This window comes from Pseudophryne corroboree, chromosome 7 (assembly GCF_028390025.1).
Source record: "Pseudophryne corroboree isolate aPseCor3 chromosome 7, aPseCor3.hap2, whole genome shotgun sequence".
NCBI classification, from domain to species: domain Eukaryota; kingdom Metazoa; phylum Chordata; class Amphibia; order Anura; family Myobatrachidae; genus Pseudophryne; species Pseudophryne corroboree.
The window spans coordinates 305,843,031-305,863,751 of NC_086450.1; the positions used below are offsets into that span (position 1 = coordinate 305,843,031).

A 20,721-nucleotide genomic window follows, 5' to 3' on the forward strand; every position below is an offset into this window, starting at 1 on the left:
TCCAATCAGGTGATGAAAAGCCGCTTGGGATTATCCCACCGCTATGCCACCAATTTCTGTGACAGGACGGTTCCATACAAAAGCACTCACCGCTCTCGCGTCCCGCCCCCTGTGCACAGAATGGAGGGTCAGGTCACACGGGACCTGGCCACATAGGGGATTCCCGCTTACCGTCAGTAACCGCCGGTTACTGACTCCACCCACTGCGCTGTGGGCGGGTTTATGCTGCCACCACCAAACTCCTAACCTGCCGTGGCATTTGGAACCACGGTTCTGCTCTGTATGTGCCGACGCACTGCCTTACCACACCTGTGTGGTGTTGACGAAACCCCACTAGCCACTTGCTAGGCCTCTACCGGCAGCTGGCGGAAGGCGGAACTTGGAGACGCTAGGTGCTTCCCTGGACAGCCGGAGGACGGGGCTATGTTTGGCATAACCCTGTAGGTCACAAGATGAAGCAATCTTCTTGAGGCAGATGAGATGTTTATTTGCTCAATAATAGCCTTAAAAAAGACTCTTCCCTATTGCTAGGGGTAACAGCATACAGCAAGATGTTCCAGCAGAATAAAGATGGTACAAATACAATACTTGGAGGCTCACATGCATCCTCTTTTTATCTCAGTTCTACACACAGTACCACAGGGGGGTAAGCCCTCCCTGTCTTCTCCAACCAATCAGGTTATCGCAGAAAATATAAATAAATACAAGTTACATTTCAAAAGTTAAGAATTAGATAAAGCACATTCCTGCTCCTCTTCATATATAACCAAACCAGTGGCTTTCCCAAACACAATCTGATTATCATGTTCCTGTCTCTTTCACAAATGTAAATGTAACTTGCATTTCAATTGCATTCACCCTCTCACACATAGACAACGTTCTTATACTGTAAATTAAACATAATCTGCATCACACATAATGCAGCCTAAGAAATCTTACATCAAACTGTTGGTAAACGAAACCCACTAGTTTGCATTCATAAAACACAATCTGATTTAGCAGCAACTTGTGTCTCCATGCAAAACCAGTTCACACAATATTCAGAGAAGACAGCAAGCAAATCCTTTCACCTGCATGTGTCAATAAAGTTACACAGAGACACATCTCAATCTCAAAGAAATGGCTTGTCCACAGACCCCTTTCCAGGTGCCAGGGTCATCAGCATCTCAATTCCTAGGTGAGAAGCTTCCAAGGCCATTTGTCCTCAAACGTAAATGCATTTTAAAACCAACACAGCTTACACATTCCTTCTAAGGGGTATATGCAATAGCGGGCGAATCGCGGCATTAGATCCGCCTCTGTGTGATTCGCCCGCTATCGCCAGCTGCAGCCCTGTCGCCGGGACCCTGGTTTCACTATATTCAATGTAAAACAGATTCGCCCCTCCCGCAGGCGGATTCCGGCCAATCGGCGAGCAGTGGGCGTGCTGAATTCGCCTTCCTGCCCAATTGCTGGAACGGTAAAATCTGTGAAAAAAATGGCGTGGGGTCCCCCCTCCAAAGCATAACCAGCCTCGGGCTCATTGAGCTGGTCCTGGTTCTAAAAATCCGGGGAAAAAATTGACAGGGGATCCCCCGTATTTTTAAAACCAGCACCGGGCTCTGCGCCTGATGCTGGTGCCAAAAATACGGGGGACAAAACGAGTAGGGGTCCCCCGTATTTTTAACACCAGCATCGGGCTCCACTAGCTGGACAGATAATGCCACAGCCGGGGGTCACTTTTATGCCGTGCCCTGCGGCCGTGGCATTAAATATCCAACTAGTCACCCCTGGCCGGGGTACCCTGGGGGAGTGGGGACCCCTTCAATCAAGGGGTCCCCCCCCCCCAGCCACCCAAGGGCCAGGGGTGAAGCCCGAGGCTGTCCCCCCCCCCCATCCAATGGGCTGCGGATGGGGGGGCTGATAGCCTTTGTGTAAAAAAAAAAGATTGTTTTTTCCATTAGTACTACAAGTCCCAGCAAGCCTCCCCCGCAAGCTGGTACTTGGAGAACCACAAGTACCAGCATGCGGGAGAAAAACGGGCCCGCTGGTACCTGTAGTACTACTGGGGAAAAAATACCCAAATAAAAACAGGACACACACACCTTGATAGTAAAACTTTATTTCATACACCGACACACACATACTTACCTGTGTTGACACGCCGACTGCAACGATCTCCGACGATCCGAGGGTACCTGTCAAAAAATTATACTCACCTTCCAGCGTCCGTCCAGAGGTCCAGGTCCAGGGGTATATCCACGTACTTTGTAAAATAAAAAAACGATCACGGTCCACCGGACTAGAAAGGAGTGTAATGTTTTCACATTACACTCCTTTCTCCCGAATGTCGGGACGTCACGTGACTCCCTGTCACTGACGTCCCTTCAGCCAATCAGGAAGCGCTACTGCCGTGGCGCTCAGCTGATTGGCTGGACGCCGTCTGTACACTGACAGCGCCTCGCACAGCTCCCTCCATTACTTTCAATGGTGGGAACTTAGCGGCTAGCGGTGGGGTCACCCGCCGGTCAGCCGCTGACCGGCGGGTGACCGCACCGCTAGCCGCTAAGTTCCCACCATTGAATATAATGGAGGGAGCTGTGCGATGCGCTGTCACAGCGATCAGCCAATCAGGTGAGTGCAACGAAGTTGCGCTTCCTGATTGGCTTAGAGACCTGTCAGTGACAACTGTCACTGACAGATCTTAATCGTGGAAAGGTGTCCCATGTGTCAGCATGGGACACCTTTCAGTCCGTTATGGAGCGGGTAAATGCGTTTTATTATTTTGCCAAGTACGTGGATTTATCTCTGGAGCCTGGTTAAGGTGAGTATATTGAACTTTGCTTTTCAGGTACCCCGGGATTCTACATGGAGAAGAGGACCGATGTCGGCGTGTGAACACAGGTAAGTATGTGTGTGTCGGCAGTGTGTAATAAAGTTTTACTGTCGACGGTGTCTGTGTCCTGTTTTTATTTGGGTATTTTTTTTCCAGTAGTACTACAGGTACCAGCGGGCCCGTTTTTCTCCCGCATGCTGGTACTTGTGGTTCTCCAAGTACCAGCTTGCGGGGGAGGCTTGCTGGGACTTGTAGTACTAATGGAAAAAACAATATCTTTTTTTTGAACACAAAAAGGCTATCAGCCCTCCCATCCGCAGCCCATTGGATGGGGGGGGACAGCCTCGGGCTTCACCCCTGGCCCTTGGGTGGCTGGGGGGGGGGGACCCCTTGATTGAAGGGGTCCCCACTCCCCCAGGGTACCCCGGCCAGGGGTGACTAGTTGGATATTTAATGCCACGGCCGCAGGGCACGGCATAAAAGTGACCCCCGGCTGTGGCATTATCTGTCCAGCTAGTGGAGCCCGATGCTGGTGTTAAAAATACGGGGGACCCCTACTCGTTTTGTCCCCCGTATTTTTGGCACCAGCATCAGGCGCAGAGCCCGGTGCTGGTTTTAAAAATACGGGGGATCCCCTGTCATTTTTTTCCCCGCATTTTTAGAACCAGGACCAGCTCAATGAGCCCGAGGCTGGTTATGCTTTGGAGGGGGGACCCCACGCCATTTTTTTTTCGGATTTTACCGTTCCAGCAATAAAAAAAAATATTTTAAAAAATATATAAATAATATTTGTGCCTCCCCAAAAAAAAAAAAAGTACCTAATCCCTTCTAATATAAATAGATCTGCTATTCCCCAAAAAAAAAACACCAAAAAAAACATGTTTAAAATTTTTTTATTTGTTTTCACCCTCCAAAGTGTGGCGGATGGAAAATCGCGAATTTGCTGTCTAAAAGCACTGCAGGCGAATTTCCAAACTTGAATTGAATATGCTGGAGGCGAATTGCAGCATCTGTACCATTGCAGAAAAGGCGAATTCGGAAAAACGCGAATTGAGAAAAGGCGAATTTTGACGGGCCGTTTTTTTGCGAAAAATGACTGCACTGCATAGGCGAATTGATTTTTGGAGGCGAAAACGGCCCGGAATTCGCCTTTTTTGCCGATTCGCCCGCTATTGCATATACCCCTAAGTGCTGGCATTTGCATGCAATGTAAATGTGCAATCCTACAACTGTGCCTATTGCATTAAATATAACATTGGTGAAAACACAGTATTAAATATATTTTTAAATACCCGGTGCCTAGCACCCACACTACATTTAAAGAGGGCGCCTAGCACCAGTGCATAGTTTAAAAGTGGCGCCAAGCGCCCATTGTCCTTGAATATGGCGCCGGTCACTGAGGGTTAACCCCTTCAGTGCCGCGCCGCCATTGTCCACGTGGGCTGGGGGTCTCTCCTCCCCCCCCCATTCAAGCGGGCCAACCAGGGAGCCATGTCCCAACGATTTGACTCCTGGTCCCGCAGTCTGTTGGGTTGAAGGTGACGCTACCTGGGGGGCGTAGGCTCCGGCCTAGACAGTTCATCCATAGTGCAGTGGGCCTCTCTTCGTTGGTGCACAATGTTCAAATAGTCCACCTGAAGTCCAAGTTCAAGGCTCCACCACAAAAGTCTGTCCAATTTCCCCAAGGTAGGTTGCAGCCATCTAACAGGTGGGTGGCAAGTCACCACGGTGGGGGGCCAGTTACACACAAGTGCCACCCACGGTGTCCCAATTGTGGCATACCCCACCTCCCACAATAGCAGTATACTGCTCAAATAGGCCACAGGGTGCTCCTGCCCATATGGCTCTTTCTGGCTCGGTACTGCTCCCAGTCCGTGCAGTGGCGCAGTAGTTCGTAACACACAGTCCTGGTCAAGAATGTGCGCCATCAGCACTGGAGCGGGTACCCGAGCCTCCTTCAATGACTGGAATGCCAACTCGCAAGCGGGTGCAAAGTCCACTGACTTGGGAATGCCGTTCCTAGTCATCTCTGTCAAGGGGTTCACTACAGGACTAAAGTCAATGACAACGTGTCCGTAGGGCCTTACAGGTTCTAAGGTCAGTACCGGTCTGGGTGATGTGGGTCGGGGACAGCCTCTGGTTGCCTCCACCCCCTCTGGTTTGGGCCTACCCCTGTCTCCTCCCACATAGTGCTCCAGGCACTGCACCTCCGTCATTCCTATCCGGCAACTGTCTGCCCTAACTGTCAGACCTGCCCTCCAATCCTCCTCTGTCGACCTATGACTCGGGAAACCTACCCTGTCACCTAGGCCTACTCTTTCCTCCTTGTCCGCTACCTGTGCCACAGTAATGGCAGCCAGACCACCAGCCTCTGGATCCTGTGTGGCATCCACTACAGGGAGGCTGCGTGTCTTCCCCGATCTACTGAGCACAGGCAAGGGACCTGCTATGTCCACAGCAACTTGCTGCAAGGGTTCTCCTATGGGCAGAGGCCCAGAGACAACACAACTGCTGGAGTGCCCCAGCTGCCAATGCATGGCACCAGCCTTACAGTTGGTCTGGGCGTCATCCGACATTCCAGACCAGGGTAAGCTCTGTGTCAGGCACTTCAGGGTACGGTCTGTCTCCGGGTTACTGTCCAAAGGGGTTTCGCTGGCAACCGACACCGGTTGCGCAGGAACGTTCCCTGGGGGGACCAGTTGGACACATTCCCTATCTGGTCTATCGCCTCCCACTTTTCTGGCTACCCTGTACCTTAACCCTTCCCGCCAGGTCAAACTTCCTGCCCCAACCCTGTCAAGGCCGCTGCCAGAGTGGCGCCTCATGCCTTTCAGGGATGGGTCAGAGGGTTGAGCCTCCCTAAACTCCTGCCTACGGCCCTCAATCTCTCCTAAATTGAGACACACTACAGGGGGATCTAGGTGGGGACTACTAGGGTCAGTCTGGTAGGGGTCAGTCATGGAAAAGTCAGTGTGGTTTCTCATACTCACCGCCGGAGTTGGCAAACCACTTGGGTCAGGAGCATCATTGGACACCCCCACAGGATCAAACGAGCTGGAACCAACATCCTCTGCGTTGCTAGGGGACGTAGGCATACCAGAGGCAAAAGGCATGCGGGGTCGATGTGCCGATCTAGCCGCTGTAATCTTTTCCTCTGGGCTAGTTGATGCTGTGGTTGGCTGTGCTGGCAGTGGTCTAGCAGCTGTAGTCTTTCCCTCTGGGCTGAGCTGTGCTGGAGTAGCTGATGTCAACGGTGGTTGTGGAACTTGACTCCGGGAAATGGCGCCAGCAAACGTGGTGATGATCCCACCACCCAGATCATTTCCTAGGACCACATCAGTTGGGAGACCATCCATGACGGCAACTTCTCGCAACTCTGGTCCAGCTCCCCAGTCCAGGTAGACTCTTGCCATGGGAACCTCTTTCTCTGTTCCATCTGCCAGGGTGACCTTGGCAGTGCGACCCTGCAATACTGCAGCAGAATCTATAAGGTGGGGGCTCACCACAGTGATTGAGGCCCCAGAGTCTCTTAGGCCTTCCCCCTGCAGGGGTCCCACGTGGACCGGCTGCAGGTGCCTCCACATGTTATGTAGGGGCTGTTTGGCCATGCAGGTGACTCTCTCCGCAGAGTGCACCTGTCTCTCGCCCCACTCCATCGGACTGACTGGAGGGGGAACAGTCTCTGTAGGCTCATCTCCTCTCGTCAAACAAGCGATCCGGGCTCCAGCACTCGGATTTGGGGCACGAGTCTGGGGTGCTTGGGATGCAGGGCAGTTCATCCTCAGATGTCCGATATTCCCACAGCCGTAGCACTTCTTCTCCAGTCGTGGCACCGATGATCTCTGATCAGTGGCAGGGACGCTGCGGTGCGGTTGCTGGCCAAGAGCACCCGGGTTGGAAGATGCTTGTCTTTGGGGGTGATGAGCTGAAGAGGGGGGTTCCCTTGGTGGTACAGTCTTTTGGAGCTGGCTGCTGGCTGGGCGCTTCTGGCCCTGTGGCCGAATTGCCACATACTTGTCTGCTAACTGGGCAGTCATCTTTAAGCTGGGTGGCTCCCGATCTAGCACCGACTCCTTCACTTCTGGGGCGCACCTGCGGTAGAACTGCTCCCTGCAGATCAGGTCAATCAGTGCGTCCCATGTAGTGGCTTCCGAATCCTTTACCCACTTCACCACGTACTGCCGCAGCTGGGTGGCGAACTGCTCATGGGTGCTGCTAGGATTCTTGGGCAAGTCTCTGAACTTCTTCCTGTAAGACTCTGGAGTGATGAAGAATCGCTGGAGGAGGGCCTTCGCAACTTTGTCGTGGTCCCCACAGTCCTCCGTGGCCACTCCTTGATAGGCCTCCAATGCCTCTCCATGCAGAGTGGGCACAAGGTGTCTCACCCACTCCGACTTGGGTAAATCGTGTAGTTTGAAAGTCCTTTCAAAAACTTGCAAATGTCCATCAATGTCCCCATCACTGTCTGCAAACTTGGAAAACTGAACGCGCCCTGATCTGTGTACAACAGCTGACAATGGCTCCCGGGTACCACGGCTTGTGATGCCCGCTCCGCATGCCACATCCGAATGACAAGCATGCGTTCTTACTCCGTTGCCCTTTCCCCCAATTCCGCTAGCCGATCTGCTAGGGTATCCGGGCCGCCCCCCCTGGGGCGTTGGAATCCTGGCCCTGCTAGGGATTGCTGGGAAACATTGCTGCTGTGAGAGAGGACGGGGCTTGTGGGTCTCACCAGTTCCTTACGAAGGTCCACTGTTGGGCCATCCTCTGCGATGCTGACGCCGTCAGTGCTTTCCACCTCCGCCCGATGGGACTCCTCCAAGCTCATGAGCGCCGCCTTCATGATGCTTCTGGACGCGTTGAAAGGGATATCCACACCCTTCTCCTGGCACACGATCTCCAGATCATCCTTGGACATTCCGCTGAATTCCGCCATCTTGTGCATTCTCCTGCGCTGCAGTTACTCCTCTCCTGAGTAACTCGGCTTCTCCAATCAGGTGATGAAAAGCCGCTTGGGATTATCCCACCGCTATGCCACCAATTTCTGTGACAGGACGGTTCCATACAAAAGCACTCACCGCTCTCGTGGCCCGCCCCCTGTGCACAGAATGGAGGGTCAGGTCACACGGGACCTGGCCACATAGGGGATTCCCGCTTACCGTCAGTAACCGCCTGTTACTGACTCCACCCACTGCGCTGTGGGCGGGTTTATGCTGCCACCACCAAACTCCTAACCTGCCGTGGCGTTTGGAACCACGGTTCTGCTCTGTATGTGCCGACGCACTGCCTTACCATACCTGTGTGGTGTTGACGAATCCCCACTAGCCACTTGCTAGGCCTCTACCGGTAGCTGGCGGAAGGCGGAACTTGGAGATGTTAGGTGCTTCCCTGGACAGCCGGAGGACGGGCTATGTTTGGCATAACCCTGTAGGTCACAAGATGAAGCAATCTTCTTGAGGCAGATGAGATGTTTATTTGCTCAATAATAGCCTTAAAAAAGACTCTTCCCTATTGCTAGGGGTAACAGCATACAGCAAGATGTTCCAGCAGAATAAAGATGGTACAAATACAATACTTGGAGGCTCACAGGCATCCTCTTTTTATCTCAGTTCTACACACAGTACCACAGGGGGGTAAGACCTCCCTGTCTTCCCCAACCAATCAGGTTATCGCAGAAAATATAAATAAATACAAGTTACATTTAAAAAGTTAAGAATTAGATAAACCACATTCCTGCTCCTCTTCATATATAACCAAACCAGTGGCTTTCCCAAACACAATCTGATTATCATGTTCCTGTCTCTTTCACAAATGTAAATGTAACTTGCATTTCAATTGCATTCACCCTCTCACACATAGACAACGTTCTTATACTGTAAATTAAACATAATCTGCATCACACATAATGCAGCCTAAGAAATCTTACATCAAACTGTTGGTAAACGAAACCCACTAGTTTGCATTCATAAAACACAATCTGATTTAGCAGCAACTTGTGTCTCCATGCAAAACCAGTTCACACAATATTCAGAGAAGACAGCAAACAAATCCTTTCACCTGCATGTGTCAATAAAGTTACACAGAGACACATCTCAATCTCAAAGAAATGGCTTGTCCACAGACCCCTTTCCAGGTGCCAGGGTCATCAGCATCTCAATTCCTAGGTGAGAAGCTTCCAAGGCCATTTGTCCTCAAACGTAAATGCATTTTAAAACCAACACAGCTTACACATTCCTTCTAAGTGCTGGCATTTGCATGCAATGTAAATGTGCAATCCTACAACTGTGCCTATTGCATTAAATATAACATTGGTGAAAACACAGTATTAAATATATTTTTAAATACCCCGTGCCTAGCACCCACACTACATTTAAAGATGGCGCCTAGCACCAGTGCACAGTTTAAAAGTGGCGCCAAGCGCCCATTGTCCTTGAATATGGCGCCGGTCACTGAGGGTTAACCCCTTCAGTGCCGCGTCGCCATTGTCCACGTGGGCTGGGGGTCTCTCCGGCCACAAGAGGTAAGCAGACTAATGCCATCTTCTTATAGTATTAGCCAATGGAGACAAGTTCAGAAAAGCTCATTTTTTAGGGCTTGCTAAATAACCCCAATAATGCTATCCCTGTAGAAAACTATGGGGATGATTCAGACCTGATCATAGATGTGCTAAATTTAGCACATCTACGATCAGCTTCCTTTATATGCAGTGATGATTTTGTACTGTAGGTGTAGCTCCCAGCTAGCGGAAGGGAGCTACTCGTCGCAGTGGCTGCGTGTGACGTCACGCAGCCCCCCCCCCCGAATGGTCCGGTCACGCCTGCGTTGCCTGGCCCGCACCCCTAAACGCCCAGCGACCGCCTCTGTCTGTCAATGAGGCAGAGGCAATCACAGGGCTAAGACAGCCGTCGGCACACACAGCAGCGATGAGGTCTGAATTTGCCCCTACAGTATGTGGGAAAGCTGCTGAGAGGGCTGGTCATCAGGAAGCAGGAGATATCCTTCTTTCTAGCTTTGTTAAATAGTGTGATACTTAATTTTGCCTTAAACATGTGGAAACATGTTTTAAGGCTAGAATTCAGTTGATAAAGGGTATTTAAGAAATCATTTTGTATACAAGGAAGTGTAAAAATATCCATCACATATGTCACTTAGAGCTCTTTGGTACTATGACCCAATAACTCTTTTATGACTATATAATATTGGAAAAACTGAACTTTAACCTGTTAGTGGTTTTTTAAATGTGTTTTAAAGCAGAGCAATATATCTATATACCTATATCTGCTGTATTTTATTGACAATCACTTGCAAATAGTGACATAACCAGTTTCAAACTTGACCTGCCACTTGAGTTATTTGCCACACTTGCGGTAAAATATGCAACTGTGCAGTCACTAACCAACATTTGAGGGCCTAGTTATCAAACCCTAATTCCAGGAAAAATATCAGTTATCACAGGAGAAAGGATCAGTTTAGGATCAGAGCTTTTTATTAAACCCTTAGCACAGAGAATTCACTGTTTTCTCCTACATGTTACATATATAACAGTGGATATTGGTGTCCTCATAGACATATATGGAGAAAGCAAAACTGCCAAATTTACCAAGCTCCGAAAAGAAAGATAGCAGTGAATTCTCTGTGCTAAGGGTTTAATAAAAAGCTCTGATCCTAAACTGATCCTTTCTCCTGTGATAACTGATATTTTTCCTGGAGACAGGTGTCACAGTCAAAAATATTGCATACACACAACATACAAACTCCAAACGGAGTGGCCTCTGTTCGTGCGCGTTACCGCCTTGCATATGCATACACGCACATTACGTATACAGGTTCACGAGCCTTGCGTATTAACGCATGGTAAGAGTATATACGGTAGCATACGCATTCACACAGAAAAGCAACAAAGACATATATAATACCTTATTCACATAGTGTATAATTTACACAGTCTCCATATATATTGTCAGCGACTTGTATACATTTTAAAGGTAAAACAACAAAGTTATTCAACTTTACATGGTGTGAGGGGATGGAGCAGTGTTAGGACTTAGTGTTTGGTATCCAGATGTGCAGTATTTTGTGATCCACATTCCGGTGGCTATTTACAGTTTATCGCATGTTTCTGCGTGTAGATATAAGCAGAAATGTAATATTTGCAAACTGCTATTGTACTGTACTTATGATATTCGGGGGAAAACTAGAGGCTAATATCTGCAAGTGCACCCTGGACCAAGCGTCGCCCATTTATTCAAGCCAACCTATGACCCCTCATGTATTGTAAATGACTTGCCCTCTGACCTATGAAAGAAGAGCTTACATTCCCCTTTGTACTGTATTTGGACACATTGTATAAAAGAGAGGCCTCCTGACCAGGCTCAGTCCCTGTTCTCTGAGGTCATCTTGCCAAGACTGACTGAGGCCTGGATCCAGGAACGCTCGCGTTTAAACGTATGTATTATTGGTTGTAGCTCTTCTCTGTATATTGTTGTACCTTTTTATCTGTATATTCTTAAGTAAATACTGTTGATGCGTTGGACCACAGCATTACATTTAACTACTGGTGTCGCATTCCATTCTTGTTTGGGGTAAAGCGTATTCAGCCACACGTGTCACTATATCGTGTGCATAACGTGTTGGCATGTATACGCAACGTATATATGCACAATTTAGCTGTTGTATATATTTGATTAGCGGCCGCAGCGGCTCAAACCACAGTGTGCGTATATGTATTGCTTCTCTGTGTAAGTTAAACAAACTTAACACAGGGAATTCTGGGGGGGGGGGGGGGGCGGGATCTTGTGTAATACTCCCTCTCTTGTGTTTTTATGCAAACATGACAAGCAGGTCTAACACAAAAGCTGTTTACGTGTAAAGAGTGTAACATTAAGTTTACTCAGACAAATCCTCAAGGAGTTGTACTTTATGTGAACCTTGCATTACCGCAGAACCTGATAAGACTGCGGATGCGTATTCTGCTCCTCCCTGGGCAGCACTTTTAGCCGGAGCAATCGCCAGAATTAGCAGAATGGAACCGGCTTGGGCCGTCAGTTTAGCTAAGTCTATGGAGGGTATTGTTAATGCTATAGGTTCTTCTAACAGATCTCCACAGGTTTCACAGAAACGTCCTCTTCCTATAGTTCTCCAGTTGGGCTAGTCGGACGAGGAATTAATTACTCAGGAGGAAGTGGATGAAGGCGAATGGGAGGAGAATCCGGATGAAATGTTACAGGATTTGGACATCAATACGCAGGGTGTCGAATCCTTGATCACTGCAGTGAAAAAGATTCTGAAAATTCCTGAAGATCTGGTACCGGAGTCTAAAGAATTCAAACTATTTGGTAAGGCACAAACGTCTCCTGTTGTTTTTCCTTTTTCTCACCAGTTACATGATCATTTAGCCATGGCATGGAAACAGCCTGATAAGCGTTTTGAAGTCCCTAGGAAATTTCTCTCTAACTACCCTTTCCAGTCGTCCATGACTTCTAAGTGGGAAACTCCCCCACCTGTTGATACGTCTGTATCTAGACTATCTAAGAAGATGACCCTTCTGGTATCGGATGCGACATCACTTAAAGAAGTGTCAGGAGACTTCCTGCTCCGCCTCTGAGAAGTGAGGCTGCACTCTAGAGCTGCTCTGCTGCCACCCGCTCTAAATAGCATTTCAAGGCTGTTTTACAGCCTCCAGTGTGGCCCCGGGACCCCCCGGAACACCCCCCAGAGATCCTACCTCGCATGGAGAGATATTTTTTCTCCCTTGATGCCCGGAAAAAAGAACAAACAGAAGTCCCAGCAAGGTGGCCAGAAATCCAAGATGGCAACAGACACTGCAGGCACTGCTGATGAGGCTGAATCTGATCCTTCCTCTCCTCACCAGACACCTCAGGTGAGCAGAAACACCACTACTCATTTCCAAAATAGAGTTATTCCTTCCCCAGACACACCAGTTACATATGGGGATATGATAGTGGCAATCAGAGAGGCTATAGGTCCTTTGCTGCAACAACAAACAGCCAGCATTACAGAGCAGTTGAACCAGCTAACACAGAAAGTTAAAGTAAATGAACAGAGAGTGGGAGAGTTATTCTCAGATATGGCAGCACTCAAGGTGATCCGAGTTAAACAGGACCGCATTCAATCTCGAATAGTAAACAAATTAGATGACCTTGAGAACAGATCGCGGAGACAGAATTTGAGGGTGGTGGGGCACCCCGAAACTCTTAAAGGGCCGGCATTGCTGGACTTTCTCAAAAATTCACTTCCCAGCTAATTGTAAATTACAGACTCCTGCTCAGACCTCGTAATAGAACGATCACACAGAGTGGGACTGCTATGGACCCACCCTGGAGCAAAACCACGTGTAGTTCTTTTTAGATGTCTGAACTTCCTGCATAAGGAGGCGTTCTGGAGACCATCGAGAAAATGTCATGACCTTGTTTGGGAAGGGAACAAGATATTTCTGTTTCAAGATTACTCTGCTGAACTGACTAAAGCACGCAAAGATTTCTCACCGCTGTGCTCGCAGCTAGTTCAAAGGAGAAAAAAGTTTGCTCTATTATACCCTGCTCGCCTCTGGATATTTGATGGGAACAGTTATGTCGACTCTACTAATGTTGACGATGCTTCTATCTACCTAGAGGAAGAAGATGCTCGCCCATCACGTAATACAGACCCAAGCTGAATTTTGATTGCTCACATACAGTAATATATGTTTTCCCCTTTTCATTCTTTCTTTTTACTTTTCTGTTATATCTTCCATGTTTTTTCCCTCATGTTCTCTCTCTACCCCCCCCCCCTCCCAACTGCACATGGGCACCATTACGTCGTTACTCTATATATTATGCTGATGCTCCTGTTTTTGACATTTGTATTTTTCTCGTGTGATATGGAATGGCTTGTTGGAAGATAGGATCCTGGAATATAGGAGGTGTTAACTCCACCCAGAAATGCAAGAAAATTCTAATTTATGATAATAAAATGTAATTAGATATGCTTCTCCTTCAAGAAACACATTTGATACCATCAGAAATATTAAAACTAAACACTTTGACATGGAAGGTCTTAGCATCTGCCCCGTTTAATTCAAAGGCAAGAGGGGTGGTTATTTTGGTTAAACCGCACTAAGATATAGAGTTAATCTCCGTTAACGCTGACCCGGATGGTCGCATTCTTATATGTGAAGTTTTAATGGCCAAAATTTAAGTTGACTCCTTGTAATATACGCCCCCTAACATATATTCCAGGTCCTTCTTCCAGACATTATTAGCCAAACTTTTACCGAAAGTGGACACCCCACTGATTATTTGTGGGGACTTTCATTTGATCTCGTCTACCCAGTTAGATAAACAAAGACCTTCAGTAGGCAGACGTAAACCCCCGAAAACAGGGGTGCCTTATTTTTCCAAACGACTACAACTATTAGATATTTGGAGGTTACACAACCCTACACAAAAGAAATTCTCCTGCCTATCTGCGGCGACTGGTCTGATGTCCCGAATTGACTGTGTCTTATGTTCTCATACTTTGATCAATAAAATACCTCATATCCAAATGGAACCTATCAGCCTCTCAGACAACGCACTGATTTGGTTTGAAGTACATACAAATATTGCACAAAGCCATTTTAGATCGTGGAAATTTCCCACGGCTCTTTCTAATTCACAAAATTTAGAGAAAAATTAGAAGATGCCTGGGAGTCGTATAGATTAAACAACCTTCCCTTCGCATCAGATAATCCTGTATTATTTTGGCAGGCGTCCAAGGCCGCAATCCGAGGTAGCATTATTTCTTATGTGTCATCAGCTAGGAAATCTCTGAGGGATGATCATGTCAAGGCCCAACAAGCTTTGACAGATGCGTTTCAAACATATAAATCCCACCCTAATTCAACGACTAAGAAAATATATTTTGAAGCTAAATCACATTATGATGGCATGTTTATTAAGATGGAAGAATGTTTTTCCTTTAAAAAAGACCATAGATTCTACAAATATTGCAACAGAAGTGGTAAACTTTTATCTACCATTTTAAAAGGACAAAAACCGCTGATGGTGGTTAGACCATTAGCTAAGCCTGATGGTACCTTCACAACTACCAATGTGCAGATAGCTGATATTATGACTAAATTCTACACCTCATTGTACTCACAACTGCCCGCCTCTCCTGCAGCGGAAGTTGCAAGGTTCTGGGAAGACTTACCTATCCCTTGAATCCTGGAACAATTAGTAGAATCCCTTATAGGCGCTATCACTGAGGAAGAAGTATCTAGTACTTTTAAACATTTAAAAAATAGCAAATTGACAGACCCTGATGGGTATACTGCAGAATATTATAAGATACTAGCACCCAGAATTGTCCCTCAATTAACGCTATTTTATAACTCACTTTTGACATTAGCAAAGGTTCCGGATCATTTTAATTCAGCCACTATAACATCATCCCCAAACAAGGTAGAGAACTGGCAGATCCGGGCTCCTATCGCCCAATATCACTTTTGAATGCCGATTATAAAATGCTTACTAAAATTTTTGCAGAAAGGGTAAAATATATCCTCCCGCATATAATTCATAAAGATCAGACGGAACTCGACAGTAAACATCCGAAGAGTATTAGCAGCTATTTCAGATGCACAGAACTCTAACAAGAAGACACCACAAGCTATCCTTGCTCTAGATGCTGAAAAGCCATTTGATAGAATACATTGAGACCATCTGTATCTATTGCTTCAGAAATTTGTTTTCCCTGACAGATTCGTTAATATTCTGAACCTGTTATATTCTTATTCAAATTCTAAGATTCTATGTAATGGCTATCTTTCTGACTCTTTTCAAATTTATAAGGGGATGAGACAAGGATGTCCACTCTCACCGTTACTCTTTGCAGTAGCCCTAGAACCACTTGCAATAGCCCTCAGACAATCGCCCCTATATCAAGAATCATGGTAGGAGGAGTAGACTTGCGTCTTTCTCTATTCGCTGATGACATGTTATTGTTTATGTCACACCCCAATTATTCTTTACCCATTATCTTAGATATTAGAACACAGTTCGACTCTTTTTCTGGATATAAAATAAACATAAATAAATCAGAAATGTTGCAGTTGGGCACCGACACATCATATGACATGTCATCAGCATTACTCAAGGAAATTAAAGTGGTGAAATCCAAATTTAAATATTTAGGAATTAATATTCCGAGCCATTTATCTCACCTATACTCATATAATTTTACTCCACTTATAAACTCAATTATCACTTTATTAGAGAGTTGGAATGCGTTACCTTTGTCCCTAATGGGAAGGATAGCAGTATTTAAGTCTGTTATTTTTCCAAAGCTATTTTATATGATGCAGATGCTCCCAATTTCTATCTCTACCTAGGATATTAAAAAATTATACAGAGAATTAAAAAAAATTAATCTGGAAAAATGGACGCCCTTGAATTTCCAGAACCAAATTACACATGCTGCGCTCGGATGGTGGCCTTGGACTTCCAGACCTACTGAAATTCACATATTCTATATTTTTCCGTTATATTGCAGATTGGCTACTGGAAAGGGATACCTACTCTGTGTATGCCTTAGATTGTGCTACTTGTGCCCCGTTCTCCCCAGGTGCCTTGCTACATATCCCGAAAAAGCTTCTCCCACTTTCTGTACTTAATAATATTTTCTTTAGAGACACCTACCATACTTGGTGGGCCCTTAATAAGCTGTTCAAGAGAAACCCTTGCCGCACTGACGTGATCCCGCTTTGGGGCAACCCTTTGTTTAAACCAGGGCTAGAAAATCTAACTTACCTTAGACTGAAGACAAAGGGCATCAGAAACACTGCTGACGTTTTTGACCCTGGAGGCAAGATACTTTCTTTTTCTGAATTGAAAGCTAAATATAATCTAAGAAATCACCATTTCTGTGCATACCTTCAGATTAAGCACTACATGGAGTCGCTTCCTAATGCCTTGTCTTCTCCTGAAGAAGACGATGTTCTGATGTCTTTGTTGTCTTTCATTAAACAAATTAAATATAAAACTAGATACCTTTATCAAGATTTAGGCAAATTAAACTCCCCCAAACTGTGGACTCATGTCACTGCATTATGGAAGAATGATGTTCCTTCCTTAAATAATGAACCGATCTTGTTTAAAACCATGAGACTGTATTGAAAGCTCTTCACTCTGTTTCTTTACTAGAAACCCATATACAATTCATTCATAGAACTTACATTTCGCAGGCTCAGCGCAAACACTTTGTACCCGCCGAAACAGGGCAATGCCCTAAGTGCAAGGCCTCATCGGCTACCTTCTTTCATAATATATGGTCTTGTGGAAAAATTAAAAAGTTTTGGAACAAGATTATTTAATATATTAATACCACATTTAGTTTAAAAGTTCCTGCAGCATTGTTGTTTGCTAATTTCAAAAACTGGACTCTAGGTGCTGGTACCACCAAGCTCAGCCCTTTCTTAATTGTACTGGTCACTATTGCCAAAAAAGTAATATTGACACAGTGGATACACCGTTCACCACCCATATTAGATATGGACCTCCGCATGCTTCTTAAAACCATGTATTTAGACAGATACTCCATGCTCCCTAATGCTCCCTAATGTTGAAAAAGGTATTATAACCTTTCAACATAAATGGGGCTCCTTTATTGATACACTGCCAGAGAATTGTAGAAACTAGTCACACCATTCTCCGACTTGCTACCACTTGTTGAACTATAACAGTCTAAATGCATTTCTTTAACATATTGTCTAACTACTTTAACAGCAGCTCTAATGTATTATGCAAATATGACGCCTATGTGCAAAACATTTCCCCCTCTTCCCCTCATTCCCTCCTTCGGTGTTTACCCTTGTTGTCTATGGGGGTCATTCCGAGTTGTTCGCTCGTTATTTTTTGTCGCAACGGAGCGAATAGTCGCTAATGCGCATGCGCAATGTCCGCAGTGCGACTGCGCCAAGTAAATTTGCTATGCAGTTAGGAATTTTACTCACGGCATTACGAGGTTTTTTCTTCGTTCTGGTGATCGTAATGTGATTGACAGGAAGTGGGTGTTTCTGGGCGGAAACAGGCCGTTTTATGGGAGTGTGTGAAAAAACGCTACCGTTTCTGGGAAAAACGCGGGAGTGGCTGGAGAAACGGAGGAGTGTCTGGGCGAACGCTGGGTGTGTTTGTGACGTCAAACCAGGAACGACAAGCACTGAACTGATCGCAGATGCCGAGTAAGTCTGGAGCTACTCAAAAACTGCTAAGAAGTGTCTATTCGCAATTCTGCTAATCTTTCGTTCGCAATTTTAATATGCTAAGATTCACTCCCAGTAGGCGGCGGCTTAGCGTGTGCAAAGCTGCTAAAAGCAGCTTGCGAGCGAACAACTCGGAATGACCCCATATGTTTTCTTTTCCCACTTTCTTTTAATGTGATAACTTAGTTGATATTTTACATTACTGAATACTGTTCTTTTATTGATACGTACATTGTATTTTTGCCAACTATTCCTATATATTCCTTTGCCAATTATTCCTACTCTTTCAACACTCTCGTAGTATTAATGGAGATGCTGATTTCGTTGATTACATCATACCTGGACGAACTTGGACCGGAGCTGCAGATCCCTATTGATATTCTATGTGAACATTAAGTAATGGGATTGTGTGTCTCAATCTCTGACTTTATATGACAGTCATTTTTGTCAACTCTTTTTTTTTTCTCCACTTATCCATTCAATGACTTAACATTGTTATGATTTTATTGTTGGCAACTGTACAACATTTATTGCGTTTTAATACTTTGAGTATACTTTTTGTAAAAATCAAAAAACCTAATAAAAAGATTTTTGAAAAGGATGTGTCAGAGCGTAAGTTGGAATCTACACTCAAATCCATATACACTGCAGCAGGAGCACAGCTCAGGCCTACACTTGTCAGTGCATGGGTAAACAGCGCGGTGGTCAGATGGGCAGAGGAGATAGTTACTGGTCTAGACTCGGGGGCTCCAAGAGCGGATCTTAGGGTTCTTGCGGAGCATATCTGAGAGTAAGACTCTTATTTGACTGAAGCCGCTAAGGACATCAGTCAAGTCAGTGCCAGAATTTCTGCTTCAGCCATTGCAGCTCGTAGGGCGCATTGGTTGCGCTTTTGGCATGCTGATACAGAATCCAAATGGGTGGCCGAGGCTCTGCCATTCACAGGTGAAATTCTGTTCTGAAGTAGACAAATGGATCTCCCAGGCGACGGGTGGAAAATCCACTTTTCTACCATCTGTAACACGGCCTGCCAGACGTGTCTATACTGGTCCTTCCTTCCAGTCCTTTCGGGCCCCGCAGTCCTTTCGTGGTAGAGGCAGAGGTGCTACCACTCAGAATAGAGGTGGCAGAGGTAGAGGCCGAACACAAACCGCTGTCCGTCGTCAAGAGGCCAAGCCCGCTGAAAAACAGGTGGCATGACGGTCTCCCATTCCACCTAGGGGCTCCACAGGTGGGCGGCCATCTGTTATCATTTCACCACATTTGGGAACAGACCTCCACAGATGCCTGGATTCGCTGTTTGGTATCCACAGGGTACAAAATAGATTTCTCAGTTTTTCCTCCGAAACGCTTTTTTACAACAAGCCTACCGGCCTCTTAGGACAAGACAACAGTTCTGCAAGAGGCGGTTCGATCCTTCATTCTATCCGAGGTGTTGGTCCTAGTCCCTCTACACCAGAGAGGTCGGGGGTTCTACTCCAACCTTTTTGTTGTACCGAAACCAGACGGATCGGTCAGACCAATTCTGAACCTGAAGTCTTTAATCCAATATCTAACGTGCTATCGATTCAAAATGGAATCGATTAAGTCGGTAATTGCAGGCCTGGAACCAGCAGAGTTCTTAGTGTCCATGGACATCAAGGATGCATATCTTCACATGCCGATATGGGAGCCACATCAGCATTTCCTGCGATTTGTAATTTTGCAGGAACATTATCAATTTCGGGCTCTGCCTTTCAGGTTATCTTCGGCACCTTGTGTCTTCACCAAGGTTATGTCGGTGATGATTGCCCACTTAAGATCATTCGGGGTTACAATAGTTCCTTACCTGGACGACATCTTGATCAAAGCACCATCAGAAAAAAATATTTTGGAGCACTCTCTCCTGGCCTACCAGACTCTCATTCAACACGATTGGATAATCAATTTCAACAAGTCACACCTTCGACCAACCCAACGTCTTCATTTTCTAGAAATGATCCTGGATATGAAGTTGCAAAGAGTGTTTCTGCCAATGGACAAGGCATAAGACAGGTTGGTCCAGGGAGTTCTGAAACCGAGATGGGTGTCCTTACACCTTTGTACTCGTCTACTAGGGAAGATGGTGGCGCCTTCAAAGCACTGCAATTGTGCCGGTTCCACTCCAGACGCTTTCAATTGGACCTCCTGTCTTAGTGGTCTGGCTCTCATTTACACCTCCATCGACGAGTCCAGTTATCCACTCGGACCAGGCTGTCTCTTCTTTGGTGGCTCCAGACTGACAACCTGCTGGCGGGTCGGAGATTCGGATTTTGGGACTGGATTATCCTGACAACCGATGCGAGTCTCAGGGGGTGGGGTGCAGTGGTACTGGAATCTCACTTCCAGGGCAGATGGTCAGTTCAAGAAAGCAAGTTGCCCATAAATATATTGGAACTCAGAGCGATTTACAACACCCTGCAGGAAGCAGCTCACCTTTTCGCTTTCGGACGGTTCAAATACAATCAGACAATGCAATGTCTGTCGCCTACATCAACAGGCAAGGCGACACTCAATGTCGCATGGCGATGTGAGAGGTATCTTGGATTCTCCTATGGACCGAAAGGCATCAGGTAATTCTTTCCGCAATGTTCATTCCAGGAGTGGACAACTGGGAGGCGGATTATCTCAGCCGCCAGGACCTTCA

General features: G+C 46.4%; 1 long non-coding RNA gene across 1 annotated transcript in view; it reads left to right on the plus strand.

The window, feature by feature from the left end:
* Positions 1 to 18,584, plus strand: part of LOC134943618 (uncharacterized) — a 91,875-nt gene extending 73,291 nt beyond the window's left edge. The window contains exons 2-3 of the long non-coding RNA XR_010181639.1: positions 11,950 to 12,150; positions 18,358 to 18,584. This is a non-coding gene — a long non-coding RNA (uncharacterized LOC134943618). The remainder of the gene's footprint in view (positions 1 to 11,949; positions 12,151 to 18,357) is intronic.
* Positions 18,585 to 20,721: the final 2,137 nt, after the last annotated feature.